The sequence below is a fragment of the Pleurodeles waltl genome, chromosome 10, assembly GCF_031143425.1.
Source record: "Pleurodeles waltl isolate 20211129_DDA chromosome 10, aPleWal1.hap1.20221129, whole genome shotgun sequence".
Lineage (NCBI taxonomy): Eukaryota > Metazoa > Chordata > Amphibia > Caudata > Salamandridae > Pleurodeles > Pleurodeles waltl.
Window position 1 is genome coordinate 88,833,764 of NC_090449.1, and position 22,329 is coordinate 88,856,092.

Below are 22,329 nucleotides of genomic sequence, written 5' to 3' on the forward strand. Positions count from 1 at the left end.
GTCTATGAATCTTACACCCAGTTTTGTATATTGGGATGGCAGTACTACCACCTTCACAGCCGAGCTCCTTTGGTTCCTGAAGTTTGCATCAGATAGTGGTGTTGTCCGGATAGACAGTACTAGTGCCTACTCAGGTGGGCCTAAAGGGTCTGTGAAGCTTCCACCATGTGGTAGTGTACCAAACAGGTGACACTAGCCTTTACTCTGGTGGGTCCTTGAATCTTGTGCCCAGTAGTGGTGTGCTGGTGGGAGGTACCAGCGAATCCACAGCCAGGTCACTTGGGTCCATTAAGCTAGCACCAAGATGTACTGGGAGGTTGCTACCATAGCCTCCAAAAGCCGGCCTCTTGAGTTTGTGAAGCATGGACCAGGTGGTGATGTACTGCACAGGCAGTACTAGCACCTCCGCAGCCAGGCCCCTTGGGTCCATTAAGCTTTAACCCGTTGGTGGTGTACAGGGAGGGTGGTACTAGCCTCTCCACAGCCAGGCCCTTCGGCCCATGAAGCTTACATCTGGTGCTGTGCCTCCGCAGTTAGGCCCCTTAAATCTTAAGGTCTTGTATCAATTGTTTTTTTGATTGTAAAAACTGGGTGACTCTTAGGAATGGGTCTAGGTTTCAGGGTGTGCTTGCCCTGAATTGCAATAGCTTACACAACATTTTTTATCAATGTTGTGCCATCCAACCAGATCCATTCAGATCTGTTGATCCCAAATGGGTGAGAGGACAAATAACTCCCTTGGCCAATATTTTTCACTTATCTTATTGTTTATTTTAGGGGACATGAGAATCGTTAGAGAACTCAGAGCCCTTAACTGTCAGGATATCATTAACTATTTCTTAACTTAAACCCTTCATGCCCAACCCAAGCTCCTCTTTAAGTACTACATTCTCAAAAAATACCAAACTGCTTTACACTAAACCAACCAAAATACAATCCGTGAATAAAGGAGTAAAGTTTTAAATTTCTCCTAAATTTGGTGTAATTCTGTTCAGCTGTTTTGGAAAGCAAAAATACATATGGGGATTAAAATGAGAAATCACAAGTTTGCCTGCCTGCACCCCCTCTCCACCCACCTTCTTCTTTTGCCCCTGTTTGACAGGTGGGTACAAAGCTTTTCATGAAGCAAAAACAAAGAGGGTGCACTTGTTTTGTAAAGTTTTATGTAGATTTATCCAGTTATGAAGATCTATCTATCTTTCTATCTATCTATCTATGAATATGAGGAATCTGTTTGGTTTCAAAGGTAGATTTAAGAAAGGTTCCATTTTAGCTCTGGACAGATATATGTTTTATTTTGGAGCTCAAAAAGATCATGAGAGTTTGAATTAATTTTAAACTGCTTTATGTTCACTTTCTCTTACTTACAATTTTCGACAATGGATGATAAAATGATCAGGGTTAAAATCATACTGAATGGTAAGAGTAAATAGATACAGAAGTAGTTGTGGGTATTAGGTGATCCACATTTTGGATACCATTTCCACACTCTATGTACTATAACTGTTGGAGTCAATTTCATGTTTCATTATACAAAAGCTGCCCAGCTATAAGAAAAAATGCAAACTTTTATGGAGATCTCAGAATTGTGGTACAGTGTGCAAAACTGGGAAGAACATTGTTCAAACAGCAGAAGGAAAATAGCTTATCTGGATGTTATTTGGAAGAGCTGTGAGTCCAGAGAGGAAAAGTTAGAGGATGATGATGAAAGTTGTGTGTGGTTTTAGCTCTCAAATGAGGTTCTGGTAAGGGGTAGGCAGATATTAACAGTGCGTGAAGTGTAAATTTTTGGGAAAAAATATAATATTATGATGGATTCTGGTTTCCCATAGACTATAGTCACAAGAAAATATTTTGAGGTAAAATTTGATGTGAAGGTGTGTTGAATTAAAGCAATTTTGGACAAACAGATATTGTGGCAGAGTCATTTTATGTGAATAAGATAGATATTTTAGGCTTTGTCAGGGTGGATTTAACTTTCAAAGAGCAAACAGCAAGTACTAAGGTGTAGGCTGCCGATAAAGAGGGATAAAGAGACAATGAGAACTGGGATGGAGAGACAATGGGAACTCTGTATTATCATGAACCCTCGTAGTAAGGAACAAGTTCTTTTAGTCTAAGAAATTAAATATGCATTGTGGGCTACCAAATGGTTTCCAGGTGTTTTCTCTTACGATTTTTGTATTAACTGTGTTTATTGACATTTTTTCAATGTATGAAATCTTAATAGGATTAGTAGATCATGTTGCAGGACATCAAAAGTGCGGTACATTCAAATCAGAAGCCGTAACAGTGAGTATACAGGACAGTTGGCCGATTGTAATGTTAGTAGGCATAATATACACATCATGGTAGTTCCCCTGTCCTATGATATTTTAACCCTCATCTCTTTTCCGGTCCGTAAGGTTTCACGCTCTGCAACAATAACATCATTATGTCTTATAAACTGTAATAACTAGAAAACCTAACAGTGCGCTGGTGAGACAGTTCCAACACTGGCGTGAGGATCAGGGCAGACAGGACCGCAGGCTCACCAGCCCCGGAGCAGGCGCCCACCCATCACTGTCCCTCCCCGCAGCACCGTCACTGGGGTTCGATCACAATGTGCAGTGGCTTGCGTCTCAGCATGCTATGCAGTGGGTTCAAGGCGTTCCTGACAGCATTGTCGTAATGTCCTTTTCTAGTATCTACACCAGTGGTGTTCCCCGCCCCCTTTCATGCATTGCAGTACGACCCTATTCATCACCCGTGCCGGGGGCTCTATGAACTGCGTCCACATCCCCCCCATTCTCCGAGCTAGTACCTGCAGCTGATATCTGCTCCTCCCAGGCTTCCAGCAACTCGGCCCAAAGTGGGGCAATTGGGCGCAGACGGATCCCCTAGGCCTCCTCCCGCTTTAATGCATGCAGCTCAGCCCGTGCTCAGGCCGATACATCACGTCTCTAGTTCACTATGGAGGGGTTCCTAGGGGACTTCCAGTTCATGGCGATTTGGCGTTTAAATAGTGCCAGTGCCAGGTCCAAGAACCTGCTGACAACCTTCCTGGAGACTGATCTGGGGCTCAGACCCAACAAGCAGAGAGAGGGGTCCAGCTCCACACTTGCGCCCAACGTTCCCCCCAGGACATCCAGGACACTCCACCAGCACTGCCGTACCTCAGGACAATGCCATAACATATGGTTCTAAATCTGCTTCCACAGCACGACATCTGGGGCACGCCCTGGAGTCGCCCCATATATTACCCGAATCCTATGCGGCGTGAGGTATGTTCTATGTACATAATTGTACTGGATGTATTGAAGACGGGTGTTCTGCGATATTCTACAAGGGTATGCTAGTGCTCTCTGCCACTACGAGTCAGTCATGTCTCTGCCCAATGTCTCCTCCCACTTCGCCCCAAGGCCCTGAAGGGATTCCATTGTGCCCTCGTTGTGAGCTCTATAAAGCCTAGTTATGAGGTGAGTATCCCCCCCATGGTCAGTAAGAGATGGAGAATTGTGTGTCTCTCTAGTTCCGCATTTACTGTGTACTAATGTTCCCTATAGATTGTGTCAGTGTTTGGTACAGAAGAAATTGCCGGCTCGGAATTCCACTCTCCTCCACCATATTGGCGAAGGATCGCATCACCCCATCTCAGAAGAAGTCTCCCAGAGACTCCACTCCCGCCTGGGTCCAGGCCCCGATTTGAGATCTCGGCAATATCTGGTATTGGGTGCCTCAGGGCAACGCCATCAGTGGGATCGCTGGCGAGTAGGCTACCTTTATTCCCATGCATCTCAGGCACTTTCTCCAACAGGAGAGGGCCACCGCCAGCAGGGTGTTCCCCGCCGGGAACGGGATCCAGTGATTAAGCATTCGCACCAGTATTAAGTCTCCCCCGATCTCTCCCCTGGATGTGACCCGGTCCAGCCGCCCCCGCAAACCATCTGGACATCCATTGGAGATGGCTTGAAAAATAGTAGAGTTCAAAGTCTGGAACCCCCAGTCCGCCCTCATCCACAGGGCGTCGTAAGATAGATAAAGCAGTCTGCCTGCGGCCCTCATCCCAAGTGAGTTTCCGGAGCAGCATATTCAATTCCCTGAACAACCTCAACGGGATGGTCACTGGGAGATTGGAGAAATAACATAAAAGACGAAGTAGCATAATCATTTTAGAAATGGATTTAAGTTTAAGGGAGCGCCAAAACACCACGGAGGACCTCAAAGACCGAAGTGCCTTGCCTTAATTGCCATCATGGAGGTCCCCCAGGTCATGGAACACTTGGATTCCCAGGTATTTAAAGGGGCAGGGAGATCACCCAATATCCTCAGGGTAGGAGGAGGCCGCAGCTCACCCACCACCCACGGGAAGACATATGTCTTAATTCTATTTAGCCTAAGGCCTGAGTGGCCGTCAAAATCCTCCGGTAATGCAAGCGCCTATGGCACCCTCCCTCAAGTAGATTAGTATGTCATCAGCATAGAGTGAACTGTTATGCTCCGTGTGGCCCCACATCACCCCCCTTCCTCGACCCTCTGCCCGGAACTGGGCCACCAGGGGCTCGACAGCCAGCACGAACAGTTGCGGGGACAACGGGCAGCCCTGTCTGGTACCTCTAAATATGGGGTAGGTGGCCGACACTGTCTGGCCCGTCCTCACCCGTGCCACTGGTCTACAGTACAGTAGTCAACCCACTGCGCCTATCCCTCACCATCTGAAGCATCACTGCCCTCAGATAGTCCCATTGCACCGAATCGAACACCTTCTCGAAGTCTACGGACAGAAACACTGCCCCCGGTGGCTGCTCAGTCTACGGCATATGCAGGAGAGCAAACAATCGTCAGAGATTGAGGGATGTATTACGCACCGGTATAAAACCTTTTTGGTCGTTGTGTATTAGGGAAGGGATATGTTAAACCAGCCGATTGGCCAGAACCTTGCTCAGTATCTTAAAATCGCAGTTCAGCATCGAGAGCGGTCTGAAATCAGTCACCAGCGCTTCCCAGAGCCTCAGTTTTGGGCAAGGGAACTACCAGCGCCTCCCTCTTTGTCTCAGGGAGTGCCGTATAATTCAACCAACGCGGGCACCAGAATATCCGAGTACGTCTTGTAGAACTCCATAGTTAGTCCATCCGTGCCCGGCGTCTTACCTGCTGCCAGTTGTGAGATGGCGGTCTTAACTTCCTCTAACATCACCGTGCCCCCCAGCGGCTCCCTGTCCTCAAGCGCCAGAGTGCTTAATGGTAACAAATGTAAGCGGGTACCCAACGATTCCGGTAGGTCCGACTCTGACTTTCTGTAAAGAGACTTATAGTAATGCATAAATACATCATTTATTTCAGCCGGCGCAAGCACGAGATCCCCTCCCGTGCCACATACACTCGTTATTGGTGCGCCCTCCCCATGGTGCCTCACTAACCACGCCAGCATCCTACCCGACCTACCCTCTTCCGCATGTATGGATGCCAAATACTTCTGGTAAATGGTGGCACAGCTGCTCCTCAGTCCGGTTGTAAGATGCTTTTGCTTTCAGGAGTCTATGTCACGCTGCCTGGTCTGTGCTCCCGTCGCTCTCGCCGTTGTGTATTATCTTTTCTAGGTGGACGAGCTCGTGCTCAAGGGTCCGCTTGATCCCCACTGTCTGTCCCATGCAATGTCCCCGGGTCGATACCTTGAGAGTTTCCCATTGCATGTGTCTGGAGGCAGTGGATCCCTTGTTGATATGAATGTGCTCCAAGAGGTAAGATCTAAGCGCTTCCCTGTATGGTGGGTCTTCTAGTGCAGCCGGCCTAAGTATCCACATCGGGACGGGCGGTCTGGACTCTGCACAATGCTAAGTGAGAAGTAACTGGCTATGGTCTAAGAGGGTGCGTCCCAGGTACTCAGAATGTGTTATTTTATGTGCTGGGTTCCCGGTACACACCACCCTATCTATTTTAGTGTGCACCTGGTGCAAGCCTGAGTAGTAAGAGTAGTCCCTATCCCATGGATGTTGATTCCGCCACACTTCCTCAAGCCCCAGTGCGTCATCCAGTCCCGTAGCCCTTTAGCTAGTTTATGTGATGGCGCCCCTGGCAGTGGAGGGAGAGAGCGATCCAGCTCAGTATCTATAACACAATTAAAATCCCCCCAACTGCCTAGTTAGACGGCCCGAGAGGCCCTGCAGAAAAGGAACCTGGTACTGTTTAGGGGCATTTATACAACTCAGCATCACCTGTCTTCCGTGCAACCTACCCTCAACTATCACAAACCTACCATCTTGGTCTATATCAACAGTTGTGGCCTCAAACGGGACCCCTGCTCTTACCCACACTAGTGCACCTCGTGCAAAGGCTGAGTATGTGGTGGCAAACACCTGTTCCCTCCATCTACGTCATAGCTTGTCTACCTCACTTGATGTAAGATGGATCTCCTGTAACAGTGCCACATGCACTCCCCTCCTCTTCAAATATGTCAGGACTCTATGCCGTCTGGTCAGCGACCCCATCCCCCTAATGTTCCATGTTAACAGGTTAGAGTCCGCCAGTCTATATGGGTAACATCAGGGAGGGTCGTCCACCCCCCCCAAACAGCAGCCGCCACTGCACCCCACCACCCTCCCCCAGTCACCAGTGCCAGTATCAGATTGAAATGTTTCAGTCTCTCACGCACAACAAAAAACATGTAACTGCAAACCCCAACTCTCCATCCCCAGTGTACCGCTCCAACAGTAGGTTGCCCAGCAAACAGTACAGAAGCACAACCAAAACAATAAGGGGGTTATTCCAACTTTGGAGGAAGTGGTAATCCGTCCCAAAAGTGACGGTAAAGTGACGGATATACCACCAGCCGTATTACGAGTCCATTATATCCTATGGAACTCGTAATACGGCTGGTGGTAAATCCGTCACATTTGGGACGGATTACCACCTCCTCCAAAGTTGGAATAACCCCCTAAGTCATTCCGTGTTCTCACCATTCGCACCTCCACGGCAGAAAAACCAGGGGGGCTCTGTAGCCAACAGGGCCCCAAATTCAAGCCGTAATACTCATCGCAGGGCTAGGGCAGCTCAGTCAAAGTCAACCCAAATCATCAGCAGTTTGAGGGGTTAATTTGGGTGCCCCACCGGAGCGACAGGAGCCCGCCTCTGAAGAATTAGAGGCACAGTCCAATTCTCTCTCGCTGGCCTCCACTGAAGAATCGATGCGCCGCAACGACACCACTGCCTCCAAGGCTGCTTCCCTGGCAGACTCCTTCTGGGCCGGGGTCGGTCCCACCCTCAATTGGAGCCTGCTTCGTTGTCTCCTTGGCTCTCTACGGCCCCGGCGCCCTGCACATCCCGTTCTGTCACAGGGGCTCCCCCCAGGCTTATGTGTCTTCAGCCATTCCCATGCTTTGTCAGGGGTCTGAAAAAAGGTAATGTGACCCTCGGTGATCACCCTCAATCTAGCCGGAAACAGGAGGGAGCACTGAATACCCCCGTCCCGGAGCGCTCTCTTTACTGCTATGTAGGAGGCTCGTCTGTTCTGTACCTCCACAGTGAAGTCCGGGAATAAAGTTACCGTTCCATTTGTGACGCAGACTAGCTCGCTGCAGCAGCACATCTCTGTCCCTGTAGTGCAGTAGCTTGGCCACAACCACCCGGGGGGGTCATCCCGGGGCCAGGTGCACACGCTCCAGTGCAAAGATGGGGGTAAGTTGCTCCATGGCAACGCCCGACCGTAGCCACCCTTCCAAGAAGGTCACCATGTCCGTGCCCTCCGGGAGGCCAATAATTCTCACATTGTTCCTGCGATTTCAGCCTTCTGCGTCCTCTGCCCCACGTTCCAGCCATTTAACACTTTCCATTAGCTGAAGGACTGTAGCTGTGAGTTCCTGCTGCACCGGAGAGAGCTCCGTCAGCACGGTCTCAGCCTCCTGGACCCTGTCAGACAGTTTCTGGTGATCCGCCCTCAGTAAGCTCACTTCCACCGACACCTGACCGATGTCCCGATGAAGCATCGTCTAGGTGTCCTTTATGGCCCCCAGGATCTTGTCCAGTGTGGCCTGCAGGGGGAGTGGCAGAGGGTCCACCATGTCTCCCATGATCAGGTCGCCCACGTGCTTGCGGGCCTGCACTTTGCTTCTGTTCCAGCCCCTGAAGATCATCCGTTATGCTGGGGTGGTATGTTAAAGACCCCTATGCAATCACAATAATGATCCGGACCCTCAGTTCAACCAGGGGTACGCCCAACCGTGTCCCCGGCCCCAGTCTTTTTCTTGAGCCGATGTGTGGGGTCACCGGATTAATCCAATGTCACCCAAGGCATGCCTGATCCCTTGGGTTCCAGCCACCTTCTCTCCCTTCCAACCGGAGGGTCAATGCAGGAACTTCCAAAGCTAGGCTCCCCAGTAGGAATACAGTGGGCCCCAGCCCGTGCCGGGGTCCCTCCACCAATGCTCTGCCGCAGCTGCCGCTCCATGCGGGTATTCGGCCCACGTTGGCTCCCCGCTGTCAGGTAAGTGTTGTCCCAGGGGCACCCCCTCTGCTCTCTGCCGTGGCCTGCTGGCACCAGGATGCACCGTTGGGCTGCTCGTTCTGCCCAGGCCACTGCCAGCTCTCACCTCGTCTCTCCACAAGGAGGGCACCCCGCCCTCTCAGCGGTGTACTCCCAGGTCCAGGAAGCGTCAGCCACTGCACACCTCGCCCTCCTGCCTGGCTCTCCCACGGCTCGTTTGTGGCCTCAGGTACTCCTCACTTGTAGGCCACCACGGGGTCAGACACTCTCCGTCCGCGGGCCGCGCCTCAGCCGGCCTGTCCAGCCCAGGCCGCCTCCAGCGCCCACCTCTTCTCCCCGTCCCTGTCAGCAGGGCACTGCGTCCGCTCAGTGACGCACCCCCAGGTCCGGGGGACGTCTGCCACCGCACCGCAGCTCACCAGTAGTCCCGGATCCTTCTAGCTTGCAGGCCGCCACAGGGCAGCTTACTCCCCTACCGCTGGCCGCACCGCTACAGGTGCTGTCGGCACCCCCCACACCGCGGCCCTCACACAGTTCGTCTCCCAGGGGCCAAGAAATGACCCCGGATGTCTACTTAAGGGGCCCCAGTCGCCGCCCCATCATCGTTGGCTGCCTCCAGCTCCCAGTGGGTGGGAGATGTAAAGGATAAATGTTGGGCCCTGACGGAGCCCACGCGTCCGCCATCTTGGCCATCCAGGTCACGCCCCCCCAGGTGTTTTCTCTTACGATTTATGCAAACTATAAGGTTTTATGTGCTGTATCAAACTCCAAAAAAAGACTCAACCTGTTAAAAACAATTGAGGAGAGTTCCAATAAATGTACAGCAACAATTGAATACCGTTATTAAAGATCTTACCAAGGATAACATTATTGGAGATGTTGTGTCTTCTGATTGGGCATTCCCTATTCATCTGCATGCAACTCTGATTAACAAAATACATCTGTATGTAGATTTGCAAGCACTGAATGCCAAACTTTTAGATTGTCACTCTTCACTGAAAAACAATGAACTAATAACAAGTTTGGGTGGTGCAAACATTTTCTCCACTCTACACCTCTGCTCAGCCTACCATCAAAATCTATTGACAAAAGCTGTTATCATCTGACAGTTTTTTTCCTACTCCACAGCTTCTCTTTCAAATTAAGAGGATGCCTTTCTACTTTGCTTCAGCTACTTCTATTTTGCAACTAGTTATGTTCCAAAGACTAAGAAATGTTTGTTAAATGCTTTCAAGATGACATCTTAATATTCTCTGAAAATGAGTCTGATCATATGAACCATTTAGAATTTGTTTGTAGTAGGCTACAAGAAAAGAGGCTCATGCTGTAAGAAGAGAAATGAAAGTTACTTATTTGTGACAAAGTGGATTATGTGGGCCACACCATTAGAGGTGATGGAGGGATAGAAAATAAATCTCTAGGGGTTGCCTTCTAAAAACGTCACCTACACAGAATACAGTTGTTTTCTTTTACAGGCTTGTGTGAATATTACAGTAGGTCTGTGTGCAACTTTGCAGACAAAATATAACCTGTGAGGAAAATAATACAGAAATGGACCAACTTATGTTGTGTGTACTCCAGAACAACAAAAAACTTTCGATATAATAAACAAAAAGAGATTGTTAATACTCCAACTTAGAAACCATAATGTAATGGAAAAGTATGCATGATTATGGTTGATGCGAATAGGTATGGGGTTGGACCTGTTTTATCTCCGATAGCAGAAAAGGAAGACTGGAATGTTGCATATGCCTCCAAAACTTTGTCAAGGACCACATGGATACACTCTGTAATTGAGAAAGAATTTATGGCTTGTGTTTGGGCAATTGAAAATTTTTATGATTAAATCTTGGGACCCTGGTTTCTTGTGAAAACAGGTGATAATTATACACTGCAAGTAAGTATTCTTTCTTCTTTTGAAGGAAGGAATGCTACAGCACGTATAGCAAGATTGACGTCTCATTTACAGGAGTACAGTTTTGATATCCAATTTGTTCCTGGAACAAAGAATATTACTGCTGCCTTTCTGTCTAGGTTACATACCAAAAGTAATGAGGACCTAAAAGTGATTGAAGAAGAGGTCTGTATTTCTACAGTAGCAAGTGTGATCTGTGGTGTCTTTTCTGGTTTATCTGAATCCGAATGATCTGAAAGGGTTGAGCTTGATAACATCCTCAAGACGATACTTGAATAGATTGTAAACGGTTGTCTAAACACAAAGCACTTCCAGGTGAATATCTTTCATTTTTTGTGGAAGATAAATACATGTAGGAGGGAATCTGTTGTTCAAAGAAGGAAAGTGTGTTCCACCCTTTAGTGTCTGGGACAAATATCCCAAAAGTGCTCATGCAAAACATCCTAGAGTGTCTTCCAAGAAATTATTGAGCCTACATTTGTGTGGACTGGACTGGATAATTATGTAGAATCGATGTGTACATGATTGTTCTAGTTTTGCACAGGGGAAAACATGTGCAAGCTAAAATCAGGTCACCTGGCTCCTTTTCCATGCCCAGAAGATCTCTGGGGAAAATGGAGTTTGACATCTCAGGTCCATTTAATTAACTTCTGTATGATTCCCAATTTAATTTGTTTTTATGGGATTTCAACTCCGAATGGCCAGAGGTCAGGTTTGTGCCCAGAGATGGCACATCTGCCATGTTAGAATTCCTCAATTAAGTTTTATTTGAGAAGGAACACTCAGCACCACTGTTACTTACAATAGTGTCCAGATCAGACCTTTGTTGTTGGTAGACTTTTTGTCCATATATAATATTAAACATATAATCACCACTTAGTATAATTCCCAGTGCAACAAACAGGTCTAGAAATTCAAATGGGCTCCTAAAGAAAGTGTAGAATGGGCAAAGATGAATAGTTGCGACTGGAAAAAATTAATTAGATCAAAATTATGGGTGTATTCCATCACACCTCATAACACAACAGAAAGCAGTCCTTTCTGGGTACGTAAAGCTAGAAATCTTGTCTCTAAGGTAAATCTAGGGCAATTTATCAAAATGATTATGAGTAAGGGACAAAAGTAATTTAAGCAGGATGGGATAGCTGATAATACAACTAAAAATGAAGCAGTGTGATAAAAACAACTATCCAGAAATACAAATGTTCAATTTTAGTTTCTCTAAAACTACTGAATGCATTTACACCAAATCACAAAAAGCACACTTCTGGATGAAGATTTTGCTTCTGCCAAATTTGATCTAATTCCATTTGACGGTTTTCACGCTATCATGTTCCAAACATTTCTATGGAAAATCGCATGGAGATTTTGTGTTTTAGGACAGTCACCCTTTATCCCGACCCCCACTTGAAGGATCTAAGCAAAAAGGAACAGTCTTTGGGAACGTTTTGTGAAGAGTCATGAAACAGTGCCAAAGTTATTACCAAACTAAAATAAATCCTATATTTTATATATATATATATCTATGTACACATAGATATATATATATATATTTAGAGAGAGAGAGAGAGTGATAATATAGATGGATAGATAGATAGATAGATAGATAGATAGATAGATAGATAGATAGATAGATAGATAGATTACCTATGCTACTTTTCTAATGTGCGTCTTATTATTAATTATCGATTCATGTGTCAACCCATCACTGTTGAATTAGAGTTGGTTCCACTCCACAACTGATGTACATTGAACTATGAGTTTGAATTTGTTACAACATTACCATAATCACCATGCCAATCCAATGACCATCAGCAATGTTCAAAAGGTATGGGATTATATTTTACCTACATAATAGGATGGAAATATCATCTATTATAACCTCATGACAAATGAGAAGCATATTCAGCATTCCTAAAAATAATTACCATATAACCTTACACACCATGCGCCTAATGTAAGTTGTTATGTTGCTGGTCCTCCAATTATATAGAAACACTTAACAACTTTCCTCCTGATTCAAGGGCCCGACCTATTCATCAATACGTGTATGGTGGCTTTAGATTCCAACTGCATGAGTACACAATTCTGGATTCCCACCAGACTTTCAGCAGTTTCATCAGATTCAAAGTTTCTAGAATACTTTTATGTTTTTGCTGAAAATGTAATGCAATTAGGTAGCTGGGATTTTATATTGAGACCGTGACATGTTCCTGAAGTCTACCTTTTTGAAGGGTGATTGGTCCTGTCACTGAGGTCAAATGGGCAAATAATACATAGGAATGCAATTGATGAAGAATTTAAGGGAGTATTTATTAAGGGTTTGTGCCGCCACTAAAGTGACTCAAATGTAATTATTTTCCAGTGCAAAGGTGCCCATGTTCAACACAACTAACGCTGTGTGCTGCTTTTTAGCACTTTGTATCTGTCAGGTGGATGGAACCTAGTAAACGCAAGCACCCATAGTTTGTGACATAAAACCCGATCTAATAATATAGACAGACCAGGCTTTGCTTCAGTCAATAACTCCTCGAATCAGGGGGTAACTGGAGAAATGGTTTTATTTCCCCAAACTTTCCTCACATTGAAAGTGTGTTGCACTGTACAGCGCTTAACTAATGTGTGGATTGGTTTGCAATTTGTCTAGGCACAGGATTTTTTACTGAAAGGGTGGCTTCAAATATAAATTATCTAGGCATATGAGTTTTCATCTAAAGGGTAGGCTTCCTATGCACACTCTGTGCTACACATCATGCACACACCTTTGAATGAATGAATGACAATGTTTATAAAGCACAGAGCTAGAACAAGGTTTCCCCACACTAAAGAGTCAGCAGATATAAAAATGATAAAGAGATATTAATGTTCTGTATCAACCAGATTTTAAGTTTTTCTCTAAAAAAGGTTGTGGTCAGTTATCAACCTTAATTCGGGTGAGAGAGAGTTCCAATGTTTAGCAGAAAGATACGAGTATGATTTGCTCCCGTGAGCAGTATATTTGATTTTGAGGGTGGGACGCAGCATATTTGATTATGATCTTAGAGTCCGAGTAGGTTTGTAAAATGAAAGCGTTTCCTTTAGGTAAACAGGATCTTTATTCTGTAAGGCACTATGGGCCAGATGTAGCAAAACTCGATTTTGCGAATCGGAAATTGCGAGTCGGTGCGACTCGCAATTTCCGATTCGCAAAATCGTATGCAGAATGGTGTCTCAGACACCTTCTGCGAATCTCAAGGGGGTCGTAAAGACCCACCTCATTAATATTAATGAGGTGGGTCGCATTTTGCGACCCCATTGAGATTCCCTGCACTCACAGGGATGGTGGCCTGCTGGAGACAGCAGACCTCCATGTCTGTGACTGCTTTTTCAATGAAGCAGTTTTTTTTTATGTATTGCAGCCCGTTTTCCTTAAAGGAAAACGAGTTGCAATACAAAAAAATAACGAAACCATTTGGTTTCGTTTTTTCAGAGCAGGCAGTGGTCCATTGGACCACTGCCTGCTCTGAAAAAACATTAATAGCGACATTTGCAAAGGGGAAGGTGTCCCATGGGGACCCCTTCCCTTTTGCGAATGGGTTACCACCAGTTTGGCGCTGGTGGTAACTGCGAATTGCTTTGCGACCGCGTTCGCGGTCACAAAGCAATTCTGCATCGCGGTGGGAGTCACAAATAGGAAGGGAACACCCCTTCCTATTTGCGAGTCACATTTCCATTTTGCGAGTCGGAACCGACTCGCAAAATGGGAATGTGCATCACGAGGACCGTTTTGCATGGGGCAAACTGTGATTTTCACAGTTTGAGCCATGCAAAACGTGTTATACATCTGGCCCTATGTGAGAGGCAAAAGGCTTGAAAGATTATACATTTATGAACAGGAAGCCAGTGTGAGAACTGATGCTTGTCTACGTCATCAGAGAATCAATCTGGCAGCTGCAGTCTGAATAATCTGTAGACCCTTAATTCAAAATGATGGATTATAAACCAACCACTGAACAACATATCCCAGCAAATTTTCGTAATTCTTGTTCCAGGCCCAAACCTGTCCCCCAAAAAACAAGAACATATTACCTTAGGTCGGCGCTAGACAAGAGGCCATGGCTGTCCTCTGTTTCTTTCCAATTTGGAGACAATTGTCTGTTTTCGCAAATCAGAAGCAGATGAAAGATTATTTTCAATTTGCGGTGATGTTAAATTATCTTTCTGAAAATCTTTGAACAGATGCAAACAAGAACGATAAAGATAGGTTATTTTTTAGTAATGTTTTTTAGAAATCTCTTTTCAGACCAAGGAACCCCAGATCAGAGTGCATTAACACAGAATGTAATTGTCTGGTGTATTACTGTATTATGGAATTTGCAGACAGACGTTCTAGGCTAAAGGATAAATGTGAACATCCGTGGCTCTTAAAACTCTGCTATGTGTGCCCTGCACGTTGTGGGAGATTTGCCTTTACTCAGCACTGCCGGCATCAGTAGCTCCACTGTTGTGCCTCTTCGTAGGCCATGGATAGCGCTGCATCCATGAAACGGGCACTAAGGCGCGGAGGCATTAAACATAGCATGTGCTTCTTCCGTTGCAAGCCATTATTTTGAAATGCTGTTTTCGTGGAAGAGCACGTGGATCTGACATTACATCAATGCCTATCCAAGATGTCTGTCTCTAAAGTGTTTGCTCTGACAGGACCTCAGACCGAGATGACCTTTACTTCTTTTCTTGCGATATTATTATTCTCTGTCTTTAGCCCATATAAGCAGGCTACCGCTTCAGAAAAATGTGTTGCAATGCATTTGTTCCTGATTTTTTTGTTGTTGCACTCGTTGACCATGGTTATTCTTTTTTTCCTGTTTTTTTCACTTTTTCCATCAGGATTTCTTGTACATCTGATCTTCAGGAAGAGGCATGCTGGAGTTGCTCTCAACCTTTATTCGGATGGTTTGGGTACCTGCTTATCAGCTTCAGACTTGCCTCTCAGCTGCAATCAAGAACCATCAAGAGTGCAGGGAGATGTTTGCCAGTGTTACTATTTATTTTTAAATAGGGCCACTTGAGGAGACACTCTGCCAATTTTGTTAATTGTTAGGGTGGTACGATGACTACTGGGAGTCAACCTTTTCTCTGGCAATCACGAAGAAAGCAAGAGAGACCGTATTTTATACAGTACTTGACACAAAACCAGGCAAATGGACTGTACTTAATCCTAAAATAGCGAGATCCCGGCTGAAAGTACCCCTCTGGCTTACCTTGGATATGAGGGCCACATTCAGGGTTCTCTGCTTTGTGAACCTACCAGCAAAAAGGGCCAATATACTTGCAAGAGTTATGCCGCAATTAATAACCAGCATTCCATGCGTGCGTGTGGGTCAATCAAAGTGGACTGAAGTATTTAAAACACAGAGGCAGATCCCTTGGTATACACGGTCTCCAGCTGTGCAATGGCCTGAACCGCAGCCTAAGGGCAAGATCCAACTAAGCTAGATATACTATACAATACTGTCAGTGCTTATGTAATTCTATGTTGTGTTTCATAATGGAAAGTGGCACAAACACTGTTGTTAATAAGCTTTTGTTTACCAAACATATTTAGAGTCAGTAGTTGATATGAGTGCAGCGCAAAAAGTGTTCACATCACAGAGGACCATACCCAAAAATACAGGCAAAGGGGTCACGACAGGCGTAAACTTTGCAAACACCCTTAGCAGCTTAAACAAGGCGAGAGCTGCTAAATTAGCATCAAGTTACTTTGCATGAAATTCTATTGCCAGTAGAAAAGCAGCGGAAAGGGCAAATGCAGTATTGCAATTATATTCCCACAAGTAACCTGCCACTTCAGAGAAATTACACATTTTATGTGTCTAGAAATTTGTTTCAAGCAAAATACAGCTGGTTCGTCTTTGCATCCTTGTGCAATTTTTAGAGCCACTCTTAAAGGAGCTTTTCTGTATGAGAGCAGCCAATTACATCATTGGCTCATGACTCTTTGAAAATTTGGCACTACAAAATTAGTTATTGCGTCTACAATACTCTCTGTAGATTTTCTTGCAAAGCCCTCAACGCAGGAACCACAGCCAAGCTCCAGAAAAGACTGCAATGCATACAGAATGCCTCTGCACGCCTCATCCTGGACATTCCCCGCCACAGCCACATCACAGCCCACCTGAGAGACCCACACTGGCTCTCCATCAACAAGAGAATCACGTTCAAACTCCTCATCCATGCTCACTAGGCACTACACAACACCGGACCAGAATACCTCAACAGACGGCTCTCCTTCTACACCCAGACCCGACAGCTTTGCTCTGCCGACCTTGCCCTCGCCACCGTCCCACGCATCCACAGAATTACTGCCGGTGGAAGATCGTTCTCCCACCTCGTCACCAAGACATAGAATACTCTTCCTGACCACCTACGACAGACACAGGACCTACTTATCTTCAGGAGATACCTCAAGACTTGGCTGTTCGATCAGTAGCAGCCCCCCATCAGCACCTTGAGACCCTCACGGGTGAGTAGTGCGCTTTACAAACACATTGATTGATTGATTGATTGATTGATGCAGTGTGCACTGCACTGATTCTAGTAAATCTGGGCACAAATTCTCTTCATGAAACTCCAAAGAAACAAATAATTTTAACTAGTTTCCAATTGATTCCTACCTCGATCAAGAATTCCTTAAAATACATTGGAACAAGTTGCCCTATATTGTATCAGATTTTGCTTTCCCTTGGTCATGCCTCCATTGAGACTTTAGGCCAGATATAGAGTTTGGATTTTAGGGTATTTCGTCCAAAGGCAACAGAGTACCCTATCTGTCAATTTTTTGGTCTGCCCCCCACATTTAGAGACTGACATAACATCAACTTTATATCGGTGGGGACCATGTTGGCTCTATCAATGGAAAGCTTCCCCCAATGGCCAAATGGAGTAAGTGCCATTGGACCCTCACCTTCAGGTAAAATTTGGTGATGTGGGTCAGACAAAAAAAAACAAATAATTTGCACTACACTTTGGGAGAACATTCCCAGGAAATGGGGAGTCATTCGTTTTTTTGTTTTGTTTTTTTTACAAATAAACTCCAGCTTTTGAGAAACCAAATCCAGCACTAGGAGTTTGTTTCTAAAAAAAAAAAAAAAAAAAGAAAGAAAGGTACAATTTTGGTGAACATTCACCAAACTGTTTGTATCAAAATACAAAGATGACCTCTAGATTGGCAATCATTCCTAAAATTTGGCAGACAGAAGACCAGGCGGAGGTAGTCTCCCTGAGTACCATCCACGAAAGCCTATATCCATCCTTTGTCAATAAATATTGCTGCTCTCTGAAATTATATCACAATGTATATGAAAGATGTACATAGGTACTGCATTGGACACCTTAAATTATGATTTGAGATCCATGCCTTAGTTACATGACCATTCCGCCTATTCTTTTTACCTTGTCCTTCAAATAACATGCGACCACCGTCCACCAAATTGGGTTTTTGAAATAAATATCCTTGTCTGAAGAAACCTAATTTCGCTGAAAAATCTATGCTCAGCCCATTGGAAGATTAAGTAATCACCTCAGATGAAAGCCATTTCCATCTCATTTACCTGGACTCCCTGTTCTTATTAAATCTCTGAGTACTGTGATTGTTAAACTATTTGAGAGATGTGCTTGGCTGAAAAAAGTGACAATTCGAGGGCGAGCTTCTGCTAAGAATAACATTAGGAGGACACTGGGGTTCCACCTGAACAAACTGTCATAATCACAGCTTGTGTTTGGGCCATCATGGGTCCGGGCAAAACGGCTGCTAAATAGCTGTAGATATGTGATAATGTTCGGATTCGCAATCAAACTGAATTTTAGTGCAATAAATTAGCTCCCCCTCTCTCAAACTCACCCCAGTTGCCTCAAACTCACCCCAAGTGCTGGAGGAGAATGCAAGATATATTCGTTCTTGTCAATGTCAATAAAATAATTGTAGCTAATGGGACAAATTTATATTTAATTGTACTACAGCTTTGTTGTTTATACTATCTTGTACTGTACTGATGCCGGTCTTGTTACTGTTTGTGCTCCCTGATTCCAGCTGTCTGATTGCGGTGCTGTTGCTACTATTCCTGTTGCCTTTTTCCCTTGCCCGACCGCCTCATCAGCTTCCTGCTGTTTTTTTTGTGCGGCCTTCCCCCTCCCACTGTGCCCCACCTCCCCAGGACCTACTTAATGGTGGTTGCTGCACAGGCGCAACGTTGGCACACCAAAGGCAAGCCCATCTGCGCTCATCCGTTCCTAGACTGCACCCAGCACCACGCCCTCTGGGTCTGCGGACCAACACTGCTACACCCCCGACTAGCTCCAAAACCTCATGCCAAAGATGCAGAACACCCACTGCAGCCTCACCTCGCTTCCATCCACTAAAAGACCCTTCTCCTACCACAACTGCTACTTCTGTAACATGGGAACAACCTCAACCCCCACACAGCACACTCCAAGTCACAAACCACAACTCCATTGCTACCTACTCAACGTGCAAACCCTCGGGAAGCAAACCATTGAGATCTGGGACACCATCACCACCCTTGCGCCCAACATAATGTTCATCACTGAAACCTGTGACTACCTCACCAACCACAGCGGAGACATTACCATCATCCACAAGGACTCTGTGCACTGCACCGCCTCAGATGACAACACAACACCAATCATGGATCACCTCAACTTTCAGATCAAAGCCAACCCCAATACCACCATCAGAGGAACCCTCACCTACAGACCCCAGGGAGACACCACAACTTCTGCAACCACATACCAGACTTCATTGTCCCCCTTGGCAATCAAATCCAACCACAACATCTTCCTAGGAGACCTGAACTACCACCTAGAAGACTCAAACAACGCCAACTCAACCTCACTCCTCGAAAACATGAGCATCATCGGGCTGTCTCAGCTGGTCACCAGCCCCACCCACAGCGCAGGACACATTCTGGACCCCATTGTTTCCATATGCGACATAGCCAAATTCTCCCACACCACTGAGATAACATGGACCAACCACAACATCGTACACTTCACCATTGATCAACTGCACAACTCCTCAATGAAACCCCCCACCTTCCCAGACTGCAACTGGAGAAAAGTCACCAAAACATTTTGGATCACCACCCTCAAGGACACCAGACCCAGTACTGCAGACACCCTCAAACTCTGTGTCGAAAACCTCTCAACCTGGCTCACTTCCACCGCTGACACCATCACCCCCTGAAAAATACCATCAGCAGCAGAACCACCAAACAAGCCACATAGTTCACCCCAGAACTTCAGGCCCTCAAATGCCACTGCAGAAAACTGGAGAGGCACTGGCGCTCTAACAAGACCCCCGCCAACCTCTACTCCTACAGGTCCACCCTCAAAGCTTACCACCACCAACTCAGGGAGACCAAAAAAGAAGCACTCAGTACCCACATTGAGGCAAGCACCAGCCACACCAGACAACTATTCAGCAGCGTCAGAGAATTCTCCTGCCCTGTCACCACTGAGAACACAATCCGCACCTCCCAAGCCCTCAGCGACAAATTATTCGACTACTTCCACCTCAAGATCTCTAACATCTACAACAACTTCGACACCCAGCCCACCGACGTCTTCCTCCCCTTCAGCCCACCCCAACAGATCACCGAATGGAAGTACCTCTCCTCTGAAGACACCATCCCCATAATGACCTCCATCCACTTTGGATCCCCCACAGACCCCTACCCAAAACATTTCTACAACCTGGGAAAGGAAATAATCGGAGCACCCCCCACAGAAAACCTCAACTCTTCCATCACCACTGTCCCTAACACCTGGAAAACATGCTGAGATCCAGCCCCTTCTGAAGAAACCCTCAGCTGACCGTAGGGAGCTCAAAAACTACCACCCCATCTCGTTCCTCCCAGTCCCCGTCAAAGTCCTGGAAAAAGCCATCAACCACCAGCTCACAGACTACCTCGAATACAACAACCTGCTCGACCAATCCCAATCTGGCTTCCGGCCAAATCACAGCATTGAGGCCGCCCTGATCGCAGCAACCAATGACATCAGACACCTGCCCTGATCGCAGCAACCAATGACATCAGACGCCTCCTCGACCTCGGGAGAACAGCAGCCCTCATCCTCCTTGACTTATCTGCAGCCTACAACACTGTCTCCCACCGCAATCTCATCACCAGACTCCACAACATCGGCATCCAAGGGAACACACTCAACTTGATCTCCTCTATCCTCTCCGGCCGAACTCAGAGGATCCGCTTTCCTATATCTCCTCCCCCAAAGAGATCATCTGGGGCATTCCTCAGGGCACTTCCCTCAGCCCCACCCTCGTCAATGCCTACATGACTCCTCTGGCCACCGTCGCACTCACCCACAGAGTCAACATAATTTCCTACGCCAACGACACCCAGCTCGTCCTCTCCCTTACAAACAATGCCACCACCACTCGGACCAACGTCCAAAACACCATGACCGTCATCGCTGCCTGGATGAGAACCAACTGCCTCAAGTTAAACTCTGGCAAAACAGAGATCCTCATCTTAAGTAACAAGCCATCTCCCTGGGACGACTCCTGGTGGCCCACCACACTCGTCCCCCCCACCAACACCCTCCTGCCAAAAACGCAACCTCTGGATCATCCTGGCCACCCAACTTACCATGAAACAACAGATCAACCCATCTCCACCATGAAAACAATCACACAATTCCTCATCTTCAGCTGCATCAACTACAGCAAGGCATTCTACACCACAGCCATGAAGCAGCTATTGAACCGCCTCCAAACTATTCAGAATGCTGCGGGAAGACTCATCTTCAACATCCCCAGAAGAACCAGCATCACTCCCCACCTCAGGGCCCTCCACTGGCTCCCCGTCTGCAACAGATGCCTCTTCAAACTCCTCATGCACGCCTACAGGACCTTCCACAACAGCATACCCGCCTACATCAACAACCGCCTCAAGTTCGATCGACCAACCAGAGAACTATGCTCAGCCACCCTTACCCTGACACACGTCCCCCACACCCGCAGTAAATGCCTCAGAGGATGCTCCTTCTCCCACCTCACACCAAAGCCTAAAACTATGTCCCCCTCCACCTCCTCACTTCCCCCTCCCTGAAGGACTTTAGAAAGCAGCTCAAGACCTGCCTCTTTGACCACCACCGACAGCCGGATGACAACCGTTATACCACACCAGGCCCTGGAAAGCCCCCATGGGTGAAAAGCTCACACTTCACAAGAACCTCCTGATTGATTGATTGATCCTCCACATAAGTTATAATAAGGCTGCAGATCAAGGCCCAAATTAGAGGGATGGTGGGATTGAAAGGCTGATGAAGAAGTGTAGGACATCGGCGTGGCTTCATTGCAGAACATGGCATCCGCTCTTTGTTAGAGCTCTGCTGTATCGTGCCAGATATTCGTCATCACAGCCTGCTCCCCAGGCTCTTCGGCAAGAGTTGAGTGCAATCGGGTGGTGTATCGGTGGCACCTGCTTTGGCCCAAGTCAGCCACTCTAGTGGCCTCTCGACTGGCACTGAGCGCCCATGAATGTGACTGCTGCATTCTCGGCCTCCGAGGGCTCTTGGGCAGCTAAGGAGGAAGCCCGATGTACCCAATGTCGGTCAGGCGGAGATCCAAGGCCCCACTGCTTGGTTTAAGTGCTGGGAGGGCAACCTTCACCTCACTGATGCCTTGCTGTGGTTGTGGATGCCCAATGTGCCATACTCGCTGCTGACCATGACCTGGATCAGAGGCCTTTCCTTGGGGTACGCAGAGGCATTGTTGCCTGCCTGGGAGTGCCCTAATGGTCCTGGATAGCTCCCGACTACAGCATATACTGAAGAGATTGCCACCGGAGCTGGTCGACCCCACGCCTTATATTCAAGACCACACCTGCGGTTGATGAGCATTGCACTGCTGAAGCCAAGACAGCTGTTGGGGTCTGGT